Source organism: Fringilla coelebs (genome assembly GCF_963513975.1).
Source record: "Fringilla coelebs genome assembly, chromosome: 5".
Lineage (NCBI taxonomy): Eukaryota > Metazoa > Chordata > Aves > Passeriformes > Fringillidae > Fringilla > Fringilla coelebs.
The window spans coordinates 69,059,219-69,077,366 of NC_140033.1; the positions used below are offsets into that span (position 1 = coordinate 69,059,219).

The following is an 18,148-nucleotide window of genomic DNA, read 5'->3' on the forward strand; positions in this document are numbered from 1 at the left end:
TTCAGTTTGCCTGTAGAAATTCATTGCTGTGAACTCTTTCCCCAGTTTGGCTTTTAAGTTGGATTAAACTGAATAGTTTTGATTCATCTACAGACTGTCATCTTACTGTTTATCTGCTTTTGCAGAATATTTTTTTGAACATATTTTATGCTGCAGGGAATATCCTATATCCTTAGGGGGAGTGTCCTGGAAGCCTGTCTGTGCTGTGAAAATTCCCTGGTCAGACATTGTTTCATCTTGTTCTAACAACAAGAATCTGTATGAGCTTCACTTAAAGATGTTTTAGTGACTGACTTGGCTAGGAGACCTTGGGAAATCAATCTCCTTTGTCAAATTCTAATTTCTAGAGCTCCTGACGGTGGGTTTTGTTGGTGTCTTAAAACTTTAAGTTTTATTCCATACCTAAAAAACCCCTGGCTTTCTAGGAGTGTCATTAAAGAAGACTTTACCAAAGAAAAATGAAGAATGCAGAGTAATTATACCTTTGCTAAATAAGGTTTTTTTCCTATTTTTGTATAGAGTTCATCTCGTTTATCTGGAGTCGTTGTTTTGATTCATCAAGCAGCTGGTTTGTTACTGAAAAGCTCAGAATATTTCCTCTGATTGCCTTCCTGTGAGTATGATCAAAGAAGTTACCTCAGACTTCCTTTCCTGTGGTATTCAGAAGCTGGGGGGTTTATTTGAGGCTTTTTTTTTTCTTGTGTGTTTTCAAATTTCTCTGGAGGCTGATCCAAATTCCTCTGAATATCAGTGGAGAACCCTGCAGCAGAACCCTGGCTCCTGTCCCTCTGGTGTCACTGACACCAGCGATTACTTTTTTCTGGATTTATAGTGGATTTAAAGAATTTCACATGGAATTTTACCTTCAACTCAAAAATCATTGTGTTTTACAGTAATCATTTTGTCTGTGTATGGCCATTCTTTTATAAGTTCTGTTTCTCCACCGGATTTTAGCCGTTTTTTCTTGCAGTGGGAGTCTTAAATCACATTTATTTGTGTTATGATCATATGCTGGAGTGCTGCTATCCTGTTGTGTCTTCTTTTTAGAGCAAGCAGGCTCTGAGAAGTGTGTGAGAGACCAAGTAACTGCGTTTACCGACTATTTACAACATGGAACACTTAGACACTTTTTTTTTTTTACAAACATTGTTCCTTCACTGCCAGAACAAGTGAGGGCTCACAAACCATTTAAAGGAAGTGTTTATAATGTGTGTAAACTTTAGCCCCTCAATATACGGAAATTCCAGGCTGGAGACTGGCTCTAAAGTTTAAGCAGTGCCTAGGACAGCAGAATGATGGGTCAGAAATATTGCCCCAGCATTGAGTCAGCTCCCTTAAATACCATCATCTTCAGGGTATAAGGAGCTGCTGGTCACTGCTGGGGGACCCCTTTCTGTGCCTGGACCTCCTCTGCCCCTCTTTTTTCTGGCAGGAGCAGTGTGGAGGAGGAGACACACGCAGCAGAAGGCAGGACACTGCTTGCATTGCCTCTCATCTCCAGCAGCCTTCCCTCCCCATCAGGGCTGCTGGGTCAGGGCCATTTCAGCTGCTTCTGTCATCGTCCTTGGGGAAGCAAATTTAACTTTGTCTGCACTTCTGGGGAGGTTTGTGCAAGTGCTGAACGGGCTGATAATGGTTGCAGGCTGTTCTCTGCCCTGCTCGTTGCTTTGCAGTTCTGCATTGCTTTTGAGCCTTTGGTGGTGGGAGTGTTTAAAACTGAAGCCAGATGCAATCTGGTATTTCCAGTTGTAGGAAATGCTGATGTTTCAAAATTAGGGCTTCTTTTCGATTCAGAACCAGCCAAAATGCTGTGGAATTTCCCATGGAACACTTCTTCCCGTGAGATGTCTCGCTTTAAGTTCCCACATGCTTCCACAAGTAGTGTGTTTGTGAGGTATTTAAATTCCTTAAGAATATGAATCCAGGCAAAGGAGGCCACACTGTCCAAAAGCAAGGGGGGTCATACATGTAAGTCCTTTTTCCCCTGTGCTAAGGCTTGGATGTTCAGAGAGAGCTGTGAGTGCCCTCCAGAGTGTTTCTGATAGCTCAGTGGAGTTGTACCTGCAGACAGGTCTGAGCCTGCAGACTGTGGTGTTGCAAGAAGGAGCCTGAGTTCCTCAGAGCTGGGGCTGGTTCCTTATTTTGGTTCATAAATTGCACCTGGCAGTCCATCCTCCAGGGACTCAGTCATCGTCTCCAAGTGCAGGATGCAGGGTAAATGTCACCTCTGTCATGCTGAAGTCCCCCTGGTGTTGGCCCAACACTTGTCAAGGTGACAAAAGAGTTCTGTCACAAGGAAGGGAAGGCAAAATCTGATCATATTTTCCATACTTAACCTCCACTTTCACCTGGCAAAGCTGGCTGAGCAGGAGGATGAATTTTAGGGGATGTGAATGAAAATACCATGGAATAGGCCATTAGCTGCCTTTAGAAAATCATAAAAGCAAATGTTGTGGACTAATCCAGTCATTTGGAAAGGCAAAAATCCAGCATTATCTCTGTGCTGGAAATGAGACACATCACTCTCTGAATATAAAGGGCAGTAACAGTTCAGTATTATCAGGACAGTCCTGTTAAGTTGGTTCTTGAATACAGTCAAGCCTGACTTTGGAAAGCAATGTGACATGCTTATATGAATTACTTTCAAGAATTATTGCTGCCCTCCAAGGTTAAGGTTCAGAGTCACTGGGTAGGGATGATTGTTTTTTATTTTCCCTTGGAAATGTTTGTTTTGTTGAAAGATGTTTGCCATTAGGAAACATTGGGTAAGAATGGCTTTGGTCAGCTTTTCTCCTAAATAATCATTTAGGAGAAAAGCATTTTTGTAGGGTGCTGAAGATATTTTCTATGGCTTTATGAGGTAAGTTTAGATGAACATAGGGTCTTCCTTCTCTCATCCATCCTCTCTGCTATTCAAAAAAGGAGGGGCAGAACTCAATCTTGCCCAAGTTTCCCTGTAACTTCTGGGACCTCAAGTGACCTCTGAGTACAGCTGGGGCACTTTTTGGGCAAAGCTCTTTTGTGAGAGATGAGAGCCTGGTGGGTTTTGTGTTGCTGAGGAGGTGTTACAGCTGTTTGGAGTGGCTGTAAGCAATGCCAGAGCAGCATTTAGATATAGAAAGTTATTCTTCACTTGAAGGTGAACCCAAACAAGTAAACCTGTTGTGGCTCATCCCAAGAACATTTTATTTTCCAGAAATTACAGCACCTAGGAATTGTAAAATGGACACACTGGGTAGCTGAAGAGAAATCTGCTTCTGACAAACCATGCCTTGAAAGACAGAGGTTTGAGAATATTTGGAAAAAAAGTATTAAAAGAATTCTGAACCAGCAGAAAGATCACATGTAAGGGCAGAATCACTGCTGTGCTCGGAGTGAAGGGAGTGGAGCTGATGATTTGCCTCCTCTCAGTAGGCAGGGAGCAGGTCCAGCTCACTGGAGAGGAGGTGGCAGGAGCAGGCTGCACTTTGGCTCTGCTCACTGGCAGGGAGTCCATCAGGGAGCAGTGACAAGCAGAAGCTGTGTCTTTGTCCTCTGTGCAAGACCTCCTGTCACTTGGAAACTGCATTTCTGTTGCTGCTGCTTTGAACTTCCCAGGGCCATTGTTGGCTTGGTGTGTGTAACTTCACAGAGCACACCAATCTCTCTCTGATAAATGGGGCCAATAGTTCAGAATCCTGATAATAATTACACTGTGCAGCATTACACAGACTTTCCTTGCCCACAGTTGGGTGATGCTTTTGGATTGTGATAAGCAAGAGCCTTGGCCCAATATTTCTGTATAATGTGGAAGTGAGAAATAGCTGGAATTTTAAAGAGTGTCTTGTCTCCAGCTCGTGTTGTGTACTCAGGTGCTGTGCTGGGGTAGCCTCAGAAGCACACCAGCATTGTTAGGTGTTGATATGAACTGAGCTTGAACTCTCTGGAAGTTCCCTATGCCTGTTTTCCTTTTTGCAACTTGTTCTCACGTGGGCTCTGTGGGTTTGGAGCTGTTGAGTCTTTGGCCTGACTCTCACTTTCATTTGAGTCCCTTTACACAGTTAAGGCATTCTGCTACAGGGGTCTTAAAATGAGAGTAGATGACATTTAATAGCTTAAACGAGAAACAGGTCCCCTAAAAAAATAAGTGAAATTGGTCTTCCCTAAATTGTTGAGTGCTAACCTTGAAAAAACCCTTACAGTCTCTGCAGGCAGACTGGAATCTGGAGAACAGATACCCCAAACTTCAAGAGATTACCTGAGGCAGGGTTTTTTTTCCTGCTCTTCTTTTTAGGAGAAAATTCTTTTCCATTACACTTGGTACCCACAAGTCTGTCTTAAAGCACTATTTATTTGTCACTGAATTTCAGAACTGCTGGTATAGTATTTCACTCTTATTTAGGATTTTTTAATTTGCTAGTTTTAATGTTTTCTATTTAACATGTATTTTGATTATGTGAGCATGTTCAAGACTCTGTATTTTGAATATTGGGAGGGCTTTTTTTTTTAATGTGGGAGGCAATGTTTAAATATGTTTTGAGAATGGGGGAGGCAAGAAAAGCTGTCATCCATCAACTGGCATTAAGTCCAACTTTGAAAGTTTGATACAAACTAAATCTGACTGTTAGTGCAGATATGATACAAATTAGCTGTGACTTTATGATACCAGCTGTTTCTCTGACAGGGTAAAAGGGCACATAACTAGAATAGCATCTTTTGTTGAAAGCAGTGTTTCCCTTTGTTAAATGTGGGAGCCTCAGGCAAAAAAAAATCGTAGTCTGTAGTTATGTGACATGTGCAGTCTGCAACATGTTCATGGAGCTCAGGGGGCTTTTTACTGATGTTTTTCAAAGTCTGGGTTATCATAAGTGTTCTATTTTTGCTAGTTTTATCACTGAGACACAAATCTCTGTCATGTTTTTCGCTTGTGTTAAAAGGGAGGATAATCTAAGTGCTGTTTTCCTTACACGTACCAAGAAAATCCTGAACAGCAAAACCTGGGCAAAGTCTGCAAAGCTCAACGTAAAATTTAATTGATTTAGTAATTTTTGTTAATTCTTCTCTCAATTTTTTTTTCTTACCAGAATTTTCAGGGCATTTTATTCCATAAAAGTCTATGTAGTCTTTAAAAAGAGTAACAATGAGCACTGAGATGTCACTGCCCAACTGTGTCCCTGCTGTATCTCTGACCTTAACACCACACTGACCCTGCCTAACTCAGGCCACAGAAAGTTGGCTGCAGCATGTAAATAAACTGAAACAATGGGATTTATGAAGAAATCAAATTAATCTTACTTCTGCCACTGGACTAAGAGCCAGCCATTTTTCAAAATTTATTACTACAGGTATCAGACATACTCCATTTGAATCAGTCAGGGAAGGGGCAATATTAACAATGGAGTTGTTATTAGTACACAAATACTTAGCCAGGAGTACTGCAAGGAGTAACACTCAGGCTAGAACTGCCCAGAGAAGCAAAATTTAGGCTGAGTATCTTTTACACTTAGCCACTGTGAGGGATGGTAAGCAAACAAACCCACTTCCTACTGAAGAAAATAAAAAATACATGTAGGTAGAACTGTAGCAGGCATGTGAGTGAAAGGGCAGAGTTAAGTGCATTGCAAAATATTCACTTCTACTTGTAAACTTCTTGGAGTAAATTTTAAAGATAAATACATTTCAAAAGAAAAGTTGAGGTTGTAATAGCTGCTGAGTTTTCATGCATTGCTGGTGATAATATGAAGCATACAACAGAAAATTCCAAGCACTACTAAATAAGACTCAGCCATTTCTGTTGCAAACATCCAATTTTACTGTCTAACATCTGTTTCTGAAATTATGTGAAGTATTTATTTAAAATGTCTTACCATGATAGTCTAAGTGACAAGAGAACATCTTGTTTTCATGAATGTGTGGAGTGGTATGTCAACAAACAAAGGTCCATACATGACATTTGAAGAACAAAACCCAGCCACAAGGAGTTCCACATTCTGTCTTGATTTTTTTTGTTGATGTAAGAGTCCCCTTAGCCAGCTTTCTCCTTATGGTTATATCCTTGCAAACCTGGAGTATCTCCAAGGACAGCTTAATGCATCCCTTCCATCCATGCAAGGAGGCTGAGTGTGGGAGCACAGGGCTGGCTCCAGATGCAGCCAAAGTGAAAATGTGTGTGAGATGCTAGAGAAGTGTGTTAATCACAAATGGGAAGAAACAACCCAGTGGAAAAATGTCATGGAGAAACTAAAACAGGTGGCATTTTAGCAAGAAAATGGTGTGTTATCAAAGGCATGATAGCTGCAGAAGCCAGCATCCCAGTTTTATGAGTTTTATGGCCATGATGTAAGATATGAAAAGGGATGCTAGCCCCCAAATCCCAGAATTTAAATCAATCTTTTTATTATCTGAAAATGCATTCCTTTTAATGAAAACAACATTTCCCCCCATTTTGAGTTTTACACTATTGACTTGTATTGTTCTGAACTTCAAGTTGCCATATTCCTCTTCAAGATGCTGGCATTCAGTGGTGAAATAATAAATAATATTGGCTCTTTTGGGTGTTCAGGAGAGGGAAGACAACATTTTGTACTCAGAGGTGCCAGCTGACTCCCATCCTCTGGGGCAATTTGTGCAGTGATTGGGTTGCAGTGAAGTATTTGGGTGCCATTTCAACAGCTCAGGGAGACCTGGGGCTTCTGGAGAAGCCTCTTTATCCACAAACAGGTTATTCCTAAAGTTGGGTTATTCTGGGATTTATGGTTGGTGAGAAGGAAAATGCCATTATTTTAAGTTCCCCCTGTTTTGGAGGTGATGATCATGCAAAATGACTCAAGTGTGGGTGTTTCATTTTGTTACCCCTCTGGCTGCTGCACTGCTACCCTCATGCTCATTTGTGTCTCAACTTGATTAATTTGTGAGGGTCAGCAAGTCTTTATTTGTTATGGTTATTTAGAATCTGATTTTTCCCTTTGGAGGGAGCAAAAACTATTCTGTAGGAGTAAAATGGGCAAAATTTGACCTTGAAAGTGAGTAAACATTTAAGGATTTGCTCCTGCCAGTCAGTGACATGCTGAACATTAGGTTCATTCTTATATATCTGCATTTATCATACAGGTTCTTTTCTTTCCCCTCCTTTTCCCCTTTCTTTCCATCTCTTGCTTTCAATTTACTTTCATCTTTTAATTTCTTCCACCCAGCCCAAAGCAAAAATCTATAAGCAATGGTCTTCTTCAAAGCATGGAAGCTGGCTCCAAAACCAACCTTGCTTCAGTTTTAAAACCTTGCTTGAGGGAGCCAGAATCCCCTTACTTAAATGATTTAATTTTCAAGCGGTATGAATCATGCAGCAACTGCACAAACTGTGGCCAGAATATATTGTACATATGTTTGTTCTTTAGGCAGTAAGGAGAGAATACAGAACTGGAGGTCATTTGAGTTACAACTGCTTTGGGGGATTTTTTTTTTTTTTCCCCTAAAACATTCCTTCTAACAAATGCAGTTTAAATGGGTTTGTTTATACGGCGTGGAATTGGAAAGGCCCAAACTAACCAGGCTTTACACAATGTGGCCTTCTTCCAAATTAATCTAAAATATTTTAATCCCTCTGGAGTTTCTTTATCCTCTGCATCTGTGCTATAGTGGAGACACATTTTTAACATTTCTTTGAGGAAAATTACCTTTTTTCCCCTCCAACTGTACTCAGCAAGGTCAATGGAGCACTGTTATATGCTATTTAAACATCTGAGATTCATCATCTATCTGCACAACAGAAAGGATCATCATAAAAGGTCTAATGAATCCCGACTGCTAGCCAAGTGAGGGAGTCCCCTTATGGATACTGGGGATTAGAAACAAAGGATGCATGCAAAACACAGGTTTTTACACTTCAGCTCTTGCAATTAAGAACTGAACTACCCCTCAAGAAGGGCGCGGGGAAGGTTTGTGACCCCCAGAACAATTCTGGCGTATCACACCCTGCTGGAGCCAAATGCTGGAGTCCTTTCAGGGGCCAGGATGCTCTCTGGGCTGGCTGGGAGCAAAGGGGTTCAGTCCCCTCGTGGGACCAGCCTGGAGGGGCTGCTTGCCCTGGGGAAGGAGATGCTCCAAGCCATGGGCAAGTTCCTGTGCTGGCTGTCTCAGTCCCCGTGTGCCTATTCTTGGTTTCAAGCCTTGGTTTTCTTTTTCAGTAGCAAATTTATGGGGCTGAGCTCATTTTTACTACCCAGGGATTGAAATACTGAGAGTGGCCTGAAAATTTCAGTTTTTGTGAAATTATTTATCAGGCACTGCTACTCCTTCAGCTGCCTGTAGCTCCAGTCAGCCTGAAATGGCCGCAGGGAGAAGATGCAGCTTGGATCTTTTGGGATGTTTTATCTGGAAAACTTAAATATGGGCATTTTAATCTGAAATAATGTTATTTAGCTTTTTTTTTTTTTCCTTTGTAGATGGCAGCAGGGCTGGTTTAATATCTGTGTTTGTTCTAGGGTCATTGATCCTCTGAATCCTGCTGGGTCAGGAAGTTCAGATTGTCGGAGCTGAGATGGTCACAATACAAAGCAACACTCCATTTTTCAGAAGGCTTCAAACTCTGTTTTTATTATGACATGCATGCTTTTTATACCTTCTAACAAAGCTTAGGAGTTTTCACTTTACTTATTGGTCAGGAAAGAAAAAGTGTGTATTGGAATAGACAGTAACAGGTTTCTCTTATTTATTCTTCTTTCTTTTTTGGTTTCTCTGTCAATGACCTTGGTAGGAAATTCTTTCAGGGGTAAACACGGATCCTCTTATCAAACTTCTCTCTGGCTCACAGAGGTCTCTGCAAAACCTCTTTTACATCAGATAACTTTAAGATTGAACCTCTGAGGGGAAAATGAAGTGCTGAAGACCTCTGTTCTATGAAGGTCTAGGGTTTTACCACAGCTGGTTTTTAGTTCTCATTGCTGAGTCCGGCAGGGAGTGCAGAGAAATGAGCTGCTCTGCCAACCCAAGGACAGGCTGGTGGCCTTGTCCTCAGTCCTGGTGGGGTCTGCCTTGCTCAGGTGTGATGTGTAGGGAGCAGCACTGTTCTCCTGCACAGGGGGCTGCAGGATGTGGGATGGCACACTGGGACGGCGATGGTCTGAGTGGAATCATCACCCCAGACTGTCCCTGCTTTCAAACGAAGAGCCATACCTACCCCAAACACATTTTCCTCATCTTTTCACATAGTCAGAGGTCTTTTGGGACCACTGTAAGCCATGCAGTAATGGAATAAATTCCAAGTGCAGCAGGAGACCACATTGGAGGGAAAACTCATTATGTGCCAAGGGCATTTCTTTGACTTTTTCTACCAGTACTGGAAAATATCCCCTAAATAATACATCTGGATGTGGAGGAGAAGAGAGGGAAAAGATGAAAAACAATCCTTTAAATTCAGTAGGAGCCTATTTAATGGCTTGTTTAATCTGCCAGCTGGCACAGCATTGACTTCTTGCTGCACATACTTTAAGAAGACCTATGTAGTTCTTGGAAGTGAGTTTATATTAAGTTGTAGAAACTTAAATATGGAAAAATTGGCAAGGCTGCTTTTTGGTACTTAATAGAAATGAAAAAACTGCTTAGTCATCTCCAAAGATATTTCTGTCTCCTTTTTAATATAAATACCAAAACAATATGGACTTAAGGCAGTAGCAAAGATTGTAAAAATTCAGATCTGTTTCCTGGGTGTGCCCTCTTTGAGCTATGTGCACATCCTTCAGACTTGGAAATCACATGTATTCCCTATTCACCTTGCTTTGGGCAGTGTTTTTATAATGTTGTTTGTGACACCATTTTCTTTGAATTAATGTTATGAGTTTGCATATTATGAATTTGTCTTCTGCAGAAGAAGAAATGCTGGAAAGAACCTTTCCTGGCTAAGAAAAGTGGTGCTATATTTATGTGGGTTTTATTAGGGGCAGCTTGCAGATGGTATCACCTAATAGGTTCATTTATTTTATATGACTCTAAGTGTTGATGCATTTGGATTTTAATTGGCTTTGTGTGAAGGTAGATGGGTGCAACTGAGAGCAAACTTGACGTGCAGTGTGGTGTAAATAATTACATTTACATTTCCTGAAAAGTTAGGCTGCACCAAGATGCATGTCTTCTGTTTTCAATTACTTTCAGTAGTGGAAAAGCAAGAGAGAAAGGATTGAACTAGAGAGCAACCTGTCTCTTATGTTTAAGGGACTCCTTTAACAGGAGCTGTAGTGACATTTGTCAGTATTTACAAGTCGTAAAGGTTTTATTTGGTTCAGGTAAGCACTGAAAAATCAGGCTGCTTGTTTATGATTTTCGGGTATGGATTTTATTTTCTTTGTTCTCCTTAAGGGTGCAAGCTATTTTCAGGTTAGTGTTTTGGTTTTTTATTTTGTTTTTAATCTGGAGTATGGATTGTAAGAATCCTCCAAGTTTGCAAGTGTTATCATCTGGGGCTTTGGTTTGATTCTTCTTTGTACACATCCCTGTGGTTGTGAAAAAGGGGTTTCGTGTGCCTTTGGTGCCCAGAAGTTATACTGTGAGCAATCATGTGTGCTCTGTGTCTCAGTCTCAGCTGGGTGGAATTACATGGCAACAAGGGGCTGGAGGAGAGCCCATAGGGGTTTTGGAAACTTATGGAAGAGGATTTAGGGAATGGTAGTAGGTAACATTTAGTACTGGAATGATTTTTTTTCCCCCACCTATTTCTTTGATGGTTTTTTTCTTTTTTTCTTTTTTTTTTTTTTTTTTTTTTGCCTCTGGACCACACAGATATTTGAGGCACTGCTCCTAAATAAATGAAACAATTTGAAAAATTATTTTGCTTTATGCAGTGCTGAAGTGTAACTTTCTTTTGTCACATTAATGCAAAGCATTTTTGTGTGTCTGTGTGGACACAGGACACTGCCAGGTCTCACCTGTCTTGTTTATTTGACTCTGAGCCAGGCCAAATCCTCAGTGCTCTTGGGTCTTCTGGTTTGGTGATATTGCTGTGTGTTTCCTTGTTTTCAGCTAAACTCAGTGGAGGTGTATGATGTAGGCTTTGAGGGATATACACCTATTTTGTGTGAATGGTCATGTTGAAAGGCTTTGTGCTTGTGCTGCCCTGCTTTACCTCTTTAAAGCCAGGACTGACCTCCTGCTTCAGTTTTCAGCCAAAATGACACAGAACTGCTGCTTGTAAGAGATAAATTACTAGACCTACTTGGCAGGAAACAATCTGGGTTTCATTTTTAAAGATGACCAGAAGTGCGAGCTGGAAAAGCCCAGCAGAAATTTCTGCAGCTGGATCCATGCCAGGTGGAATTCCAGAGGTTTCCATGATGTTCTGCCATGGAAGAGCTGGCCTTTCAGCTGCAGTGTGTCTGTCCTGGTGGCATGCGTTGTTTTGGTGTAAGTGTAAAGATATTGGAAGGGAAGATGAGTTAAAGCTTTCAAGGTTGTTGCCAGTTTAAAAGAAACAGGCAACACCTTGAAAATGTATCATTCATTTATCCCGAGGAACTGGTTGCATTCAAAATATTCAGTGTCCCAACACTTTTTTTTAAGCATCAGCAAACCAAAGAACTTTAGCTTAGCGGTTTTTTTGGTCATATTTCTTCTTTCTTTAAAAATGCAGGGATAATGTCTAAAACCTAGTATTGTTGCTTGGTGTTGGCTCAGTAGAGCAAGCAACAGACTCCCTCAACTCTCATTAGAGTTGATGCTAGAGCTGGATCCTGGAGCTGCACGTTTTAGCAGAAAAAGGGTTGAAAACACAAAACTGAAGCCACAGTAAGCTGGCTGCATTGTGTCTCAATATTATTTTCTATTACTATTTTATGACTGACTATGTAGCTTAATGTATCATGATTTTCTGTTTTGAAACACGTTCCAGAAAACATGTGGAGTCTGAACCTGGCTGAGTGAATATTGCTGTTGGAACCTCACCTTAAGATTTGCTCAAACATTTCATTATTTTTAATGGCACGGCCTTAGCCTTTTAATTCAAGACCTGAAAGATACAGAGAAAGTGTGTAAATAGAATGCTAAAACATTTGTAAAACCTGCTTGGAAGCAAATACATTCAGAAAATGTATTGGTGAAGCTTCTCCACAGCTGGGCAGCTGCTTCTGCCTGTGTGATACTCTTTTCCATCCTCTATGTTGTTTTTCTTTTTCCTAATAGAAATCAGTGGGAAATTGGCCTTGTCATTTAACAGGGCAAGAAGTGAATTAATCTTGTGATTAATTAGCAGAATTAAGATCTTTGCTGGTAGAGGCAGATAAGAGTCAAGGGTAATGATATCCCATGAACTTGCTTCCAAGTGTTTGATTGCAGGAAAAAGTGAACACAAGTCAGAGCTCATTTGGGGATGAAGCAGTTTTACAAATGGTTTTGTGTACCACAAAATCCCTTCTATTTCTTTGTGTTTTGCCTCATTGACATTACCTGGGTTATTCTCACTTATGGTTAAACATTGGTAAAGGGCAATGAAGTTGTCACTGCACTTTGTATCTACAGCAAAGGCTGAGTGTTTCCTCAGTGGTGATGCTACATGTAAAAATAACTCATTTCCCACAAGGAAGGATTGCAAGAGTAAAAGCAATTCTGCCTTTGCATGTGTGTGCACAAAGGTGCAAGAGGATGAAGCAGCCTGTACTGGCAAAATCTGAGATGACACCAGTTTCTGGCCTGCAGAGTATGCCCATGGAACTTCCCTTGTGCATATTAGATGATTCTGGCCTGTGAGGGTGGAATCCAGTCCTGATTGAAGTCTCTGGGAAGTGTGCCAAGGATTCCAACAAGATTTCAACCCTAGCTTGTACATGAATAATATTTCAGCGCCTTCTGATCTTTGGGGACCACATATTTGAAATAATTCAGAGGACCCTTGGAGGGGAGAGTCAAGGGTCGATCCTCCTACCATGAGAACCATGGCTGTGCCAGCAGCTTCCAGCTCTGTCTTGTTTCTTCCTCCTCCTGCTAATGGGAAATGATAGACAAATGTCACAGGGATCAGGGCTGGGACCAGCACATGCAAATCCAAATGTCACGAGAGAGCTCTGCCTGGCCCTGAAGTCAATGTGCAGTAGAGGAAAGGAGAGGAAGGAGGTGGGAGGAGTGGAAATGGCAGTCAGCCTGCCTAAGGGGGTGAAGATAAATGGGGACTTTGCACTGCAACTGCCTGGTTCTGAGATGGGAGCTCCTGCTGCTGCAGCAGCACCAATGTTTGCTGACCCCTCTGGGATGCTGCAGCTCCTGTCCCAGGGCTGAATTAATCATGGATGCAAGAAATGGACCAGGCATGGATCTTTTAGTGGCAGGCCCCCATGCCTTAGGGTTTTAGCTTTTGTATTTTTCATCGTGCAGTTCTTTAGTGTCTAACTCTAAACTCCATAGAGAATGTTAGCTACTGTCTTCCCATTTTGGTCAGACAAAACCATTCCTCTCCAGGCCTGGGAATCAAGGGCACCTCGCTGTGTCAGGCCCTGAAAAGTGTAAACAAAAGTGGGTTGGGAGCAAACTTGGGGGAAATGGCTTCATTACTTCACTGAAGCTGTAATTGGAAGATTGACCCCAATATGCAAATGGACCAAATTTTTAAAAGGATGAAAACCTGTGGCCCATCATCCATTGATGTAGCCCCTGGGATGGCTTTGTCTGCCCTAAGGGTACCTGAAGGCCCTTCAATAAATATAACTATATATAATTAATTCCCTTAATATACATATATATATAATTAATATATATAATTATATATATGATTATAAATATAAATACATATACATATAAATATAAATATATAAATATACATATAAATTTAAAAATATATATTTAAAAAAATATAAAATTAATTCCCTTAATTTTGTCTGCCCTCTCTTTTTAGGTAGTCCTGAAAAGACATCAACCCAACTCTGGCAGGAAAAAGATTCTATAAAAAGCTCCCTGTCAACATTTTCAAGGGGCTCTGTAGCACTGGGAGCTGTCACAGGGCCTGGCACTTTCAAGAACATTTGTGATGTGCACTTTGGTATCCTGTGCTGGAGGCAGGGTTGGTGAAACCTGTTCAGCACCTACTGCAGTGGAGGGTCTGGACCATGGCCTGGTCCTTTGTAGCTTGCAAAACCCCAGCTGGGAATCTCTATTGTGTGTAATCACTGCAGATTTTTGCTCAGGTTGCAAATCCCTATTCTGTGTAATCACTGCAGATTTTTGCTCAGGTTGCAAATCCCTATTCTGTGTAATCACTGCAGATTTTTGCTCAGGTTGCAAATCTCTATTCGGTGCAATCACTGCAGATTTTTGCTCAGGGTGAACAGAGGTGTTAACTAATCTATTCATCAGGTTTACAAATAGCCCACCAATGTACATGAGCTTCTTTCACTCCCATGGAAGATGAGATGGAAAATGTGCTTAGTACCTGAAGATTTTTACAGATAGGGGGTTTGATTTCCTTGTTGAAATTCTTTGTAATTGACTGCCTTCTTTTCATAAAGTCAATTTGGAAATACTCATGTAGCTGTAAGTGAAATGTTTAAAGAACTGAAACAGGGACCTTGAGAAAGCACCAAAGTTTGATTTTCTTATGCTAAGGTCGGTTTGCCATTGATGAATTGCCCTTGGAAGTCCTAAGATGCAGGGTCAGATGAAACAAGGAACAGCTACATTGGAATAAAACTGTGTTCATGTGACCTGGTATATTTATTTTGCCTCAAATCCCAAATGAGCTATTCTGTTTGGGAAGGAATAAAGCTGCTTGATATGGGTTTGTGGGTTTGTGTGTATATATGTATGTTCAAGAGTTTATTTTCTGCAGTCAACATGAATGCTTGGCCAAATTTACAGAAACAATTGCAGATGTGGTTTTGCATGAAAGGAACATTGCAAATGAATTTATGGAGCCTTACTGTTGCTAATATTTGATTCCAGTGATATCTAACATCTTGGATTAAAGAAGGAGCATGCATGAGGTGTGACAAAGGAGAAATCAATCCTTTGAACTCCACCTTTTGATTTCAATGAAGTCATGCCTCTTTCTAAAAGACCTGAGTGGCACTGAATGCCTCTAGAGCAGAATTATTAGGGGAGCAATGAAAATAATTTCCAAATGTTTTCTGACAGATTTTAATAAAAAACACATTTATTTGTTTTGACTGAAGATAGATTAAGGAGCTCTAATTCTCCCAGATATTGCAGTAGAATGCTTGTCATACCTGCATTTCACGGGTGCCAGATTAAACAAGTCACATTTAGACAATGAGTGTTGCTTGCTGAGTTGCCTTTAGCTTCAAAAGGGGGAATGAAGAGGTTGTGTTTGCACTTCTGAAATGGAGGAGGTAGAAAGAAAGGGCAATGGTAGTCTCAGGGATACAGTGCATGTCATGGCATTTAGCCAACTAATGTGAAATATCCTTTATGCCTCTCACTGACCAGTCCTTTGCTGACATTTGGAAGGTCCATGCTTTGACACCAGGACTTTGAGCCACCTGAGGTGGACACAAATGGAAAAATGGGACACTTGGATTAATGGAGTGCAAGTCACAAAGCTGCGTGCAGTTTTGGTTTAAGTCAGAATTTTATGGGAAATCTGATGGTTTTGGTGGTAGTCTTAAGAAAGATAAAGAGGGCAATGACAGCAACAACTTAGATCTTCTGTCACCACCTGATCCTGCAGTGGGGACAGGTCAGAGGACAATCAAATGTTTAATTGCAAGCACATGGGTGTCATGGTTTGGAATGAGGGACATTTAGGGAAGTGATGCAAAGCTTTGAATCAACGTGGCAACGTAGGTAAATTCTTCCACAGGTCCTTCTTTTGAACCTGGTGGTGGAAACCCCCCCCAAGTTTAATTCAGATTATTTCAGTGGTGTAAAAGCTGAAAAGGTGCTGGGGGTTTTGTTTTAAGTAGAAATAACAAAATGGTAAGTGGTGGGTCTTTTCCCACTGTAAGAGTAGCCCATGTTCCAGTAAGTTGTATGTAGGTGTGGCTGCTAGGGGAATAGAACTGGTCAAATAATTTCAGACATCCACATTTATTCAATAAATATATATATATATTTATGCTTCTTAAAAATTTATTGGTGTCTAGGTGAATTTGATGAAAAACATACCTGGAAATACTTTGGAAAAAAAATAAATTGACATATAAAAATATTTTCCATTCTAATTTGAACCCCTAAAGTTTTATATTTAAAATAAAGCTAGGGAATTTTTCTTTTTGAGGTTGAATGAAACATTGCTTTGGAAACAGTTTTCTTGGGATAGTTTTCCTCTTTTCAGAAAACAAAACTTTTTTTGGTTTAGCACCAACTTATTAAAAATAAGTGTTACAGGAAAATAAAGATGCAATCAAAGAGTAGAAAAATGAAATGTCTTTGCACACTTTGGAAGGTCATGCAGAGAGACTTTTTCCCAAGTGGCTTTGAAGGCAGGCCAAGGAGGGGAGCTGGGTGGAGTGTTACATTTTGTCCCAGGATTTTTTTACTCATGAATAATTTTAATCTTAAAAAAGAAGCATTATAATATGCACGCTCAAAAAAAATGGCTTGTAGAAAACACCTTTAATAATTGATACCTGCATCAAGGAGTAAAGCCATTTTTAAGTCTTCTGAGAATCTTAGATTTTATACCATCTAGAAAAAATGTGTATAATATTGTATGTTACATATTTTTGTGGAAATGGGAAGAAATTTTAGGTGTTATTATCAAGTGGTTCTCAGAGGCTGAAAGACAGCCTGTCATTTTTGGGGAGACAGTGAACAGCACTGAAGAGTTGACTTCTCCAAGTGAACCTTTTGGCTGATGGCTCCTTTTCTTGTACTAGTACAGCTTTGCTAGCCTAAGGTCAAACTGTTGACCTGAACTCCATTTCCCAAGTGGCTTCCTGAGTTTTGAAAGAGAGGTTTGGATTGAAAGCTTTCTGAATGCCATGCAGTGGCTGTGCCTCAGTCCTTGGAGGCACTGCACTGGGACGAACCCTTGACATCCTCCCAAGACATCCATCCATCCACCTGATCTTCATTGCGCCACAGAAAAGTATCCTGAGGATGGGCAAAATTTGCTGCATCAGGGAACTCCTTATCACTGCTGGGCCATCTCCCCAGTGCTCCTGGGAAGGAAAAGAGGGGAGGAAGAACAGAAATAGTTCTGGGTTGTTGCTGTTATCCTCCTCAGACTTCCTCAGCGAGGAAGAGCTTAAGCTTTTGGAGGTGAGAGGTGGTGCTGAGGACCAGTGGAGGATATTTGGGCTGGGATATTTGGAGAGGGCATGGGAGTAATGTTGGTGCACAAGGAAGCCCAGAAGGAAAGAGTGTGACTTGAGAGGGGCAGAGAGGGATGTGCCTGGCTGGCTAGGAGGTGATGAAGGTGCACATAAATCAGATATCAAAGCACGTCTGCTCTGGGGAGGCAAAGCAGGAAAAAGCTTTGGGATTCTGTCATCCCAACAGGCAGCTCTTTGTTTAAATCCCTGATGGTGACTGTGCTCCACAGACTAAATGCCTGGTACAGTCTTAATTCCTGAGGACATTGTCATTGCACAGAAACCCAGCGTGCTGCTTTGAACTTGTGCTGTAGTGTGCCGTTCCTCCTTTGGTCCTTGTCTCCCAGCCAGGGGGAACCACATCAGCCCTGCAACTCAGCCCTCCAGTAAAGAAACTGGGGCCAGATTTAGCTGCACATGTGGGCTGAGATGGAATCACTTCTTGGGAGAAAACGGAAGATTTGCTGTTCTGGGTTCTTCAAGGGTACCCGGTGCCAAGGGTAAACACAAGATTGGCAAAAAGTATTTTTACAACTTGTTTTTTAGATACATGGTCCAACTGAATTTAAAAGAAAGGTTAGCAGCAACAATTGTAATGTCTCTATCAGATTTGCAAAATTAATCTTTCCCTTGAATCTCCACAAAACCACCCCAGACAAATGCGAGGAAAATCACATCAGCAACATCAAAAATTTAAATCCCCCAATCTGGGAACAAATCAAAAAGAAAAATACCCCCAGGAAAAGTAAACTAATAAAATAACCTCCACAAAACCTCTGCCCTCAGCAGTGTTTTAATCCAAAAAAGGGGGCAGAAAAAGCCACGCATTCCCTGAAGCCAAGCAAGGCTTTGCTGGTGCCAGTGATTTCATGGGGAGGGCACTGCCAGCGGGCAGGAACAGAAATAAAGCCACGAGACAGATCTCC

At 41.1% G+C, this 18,148-nt stretch overlaps 1 protein-coding gene across 5 annotated transcripts in view; it reads left to right on the top strand.

Annotated features, from left to right (window-relative positions):
* Positions 1 to 18,148, top strand: part of CALD1 (caldesmon 1) — a 168,056-nt gene that overhangs the window by 65,117 nt on the left and 84,791 nt on the right. For all 5 annotated transcript variants that reach the window (XR_014616160.1, XM_084205956.1, XM_084205959.1 and 2 more), the window contains one exon: positions 520 to 613. The gene's annotated coding sequence lies outside the window, so the exon portion shown is untranslated. The remainder of the gene's footprint in view (positions 1 to 519; positions 614 to 18,148) is intronic.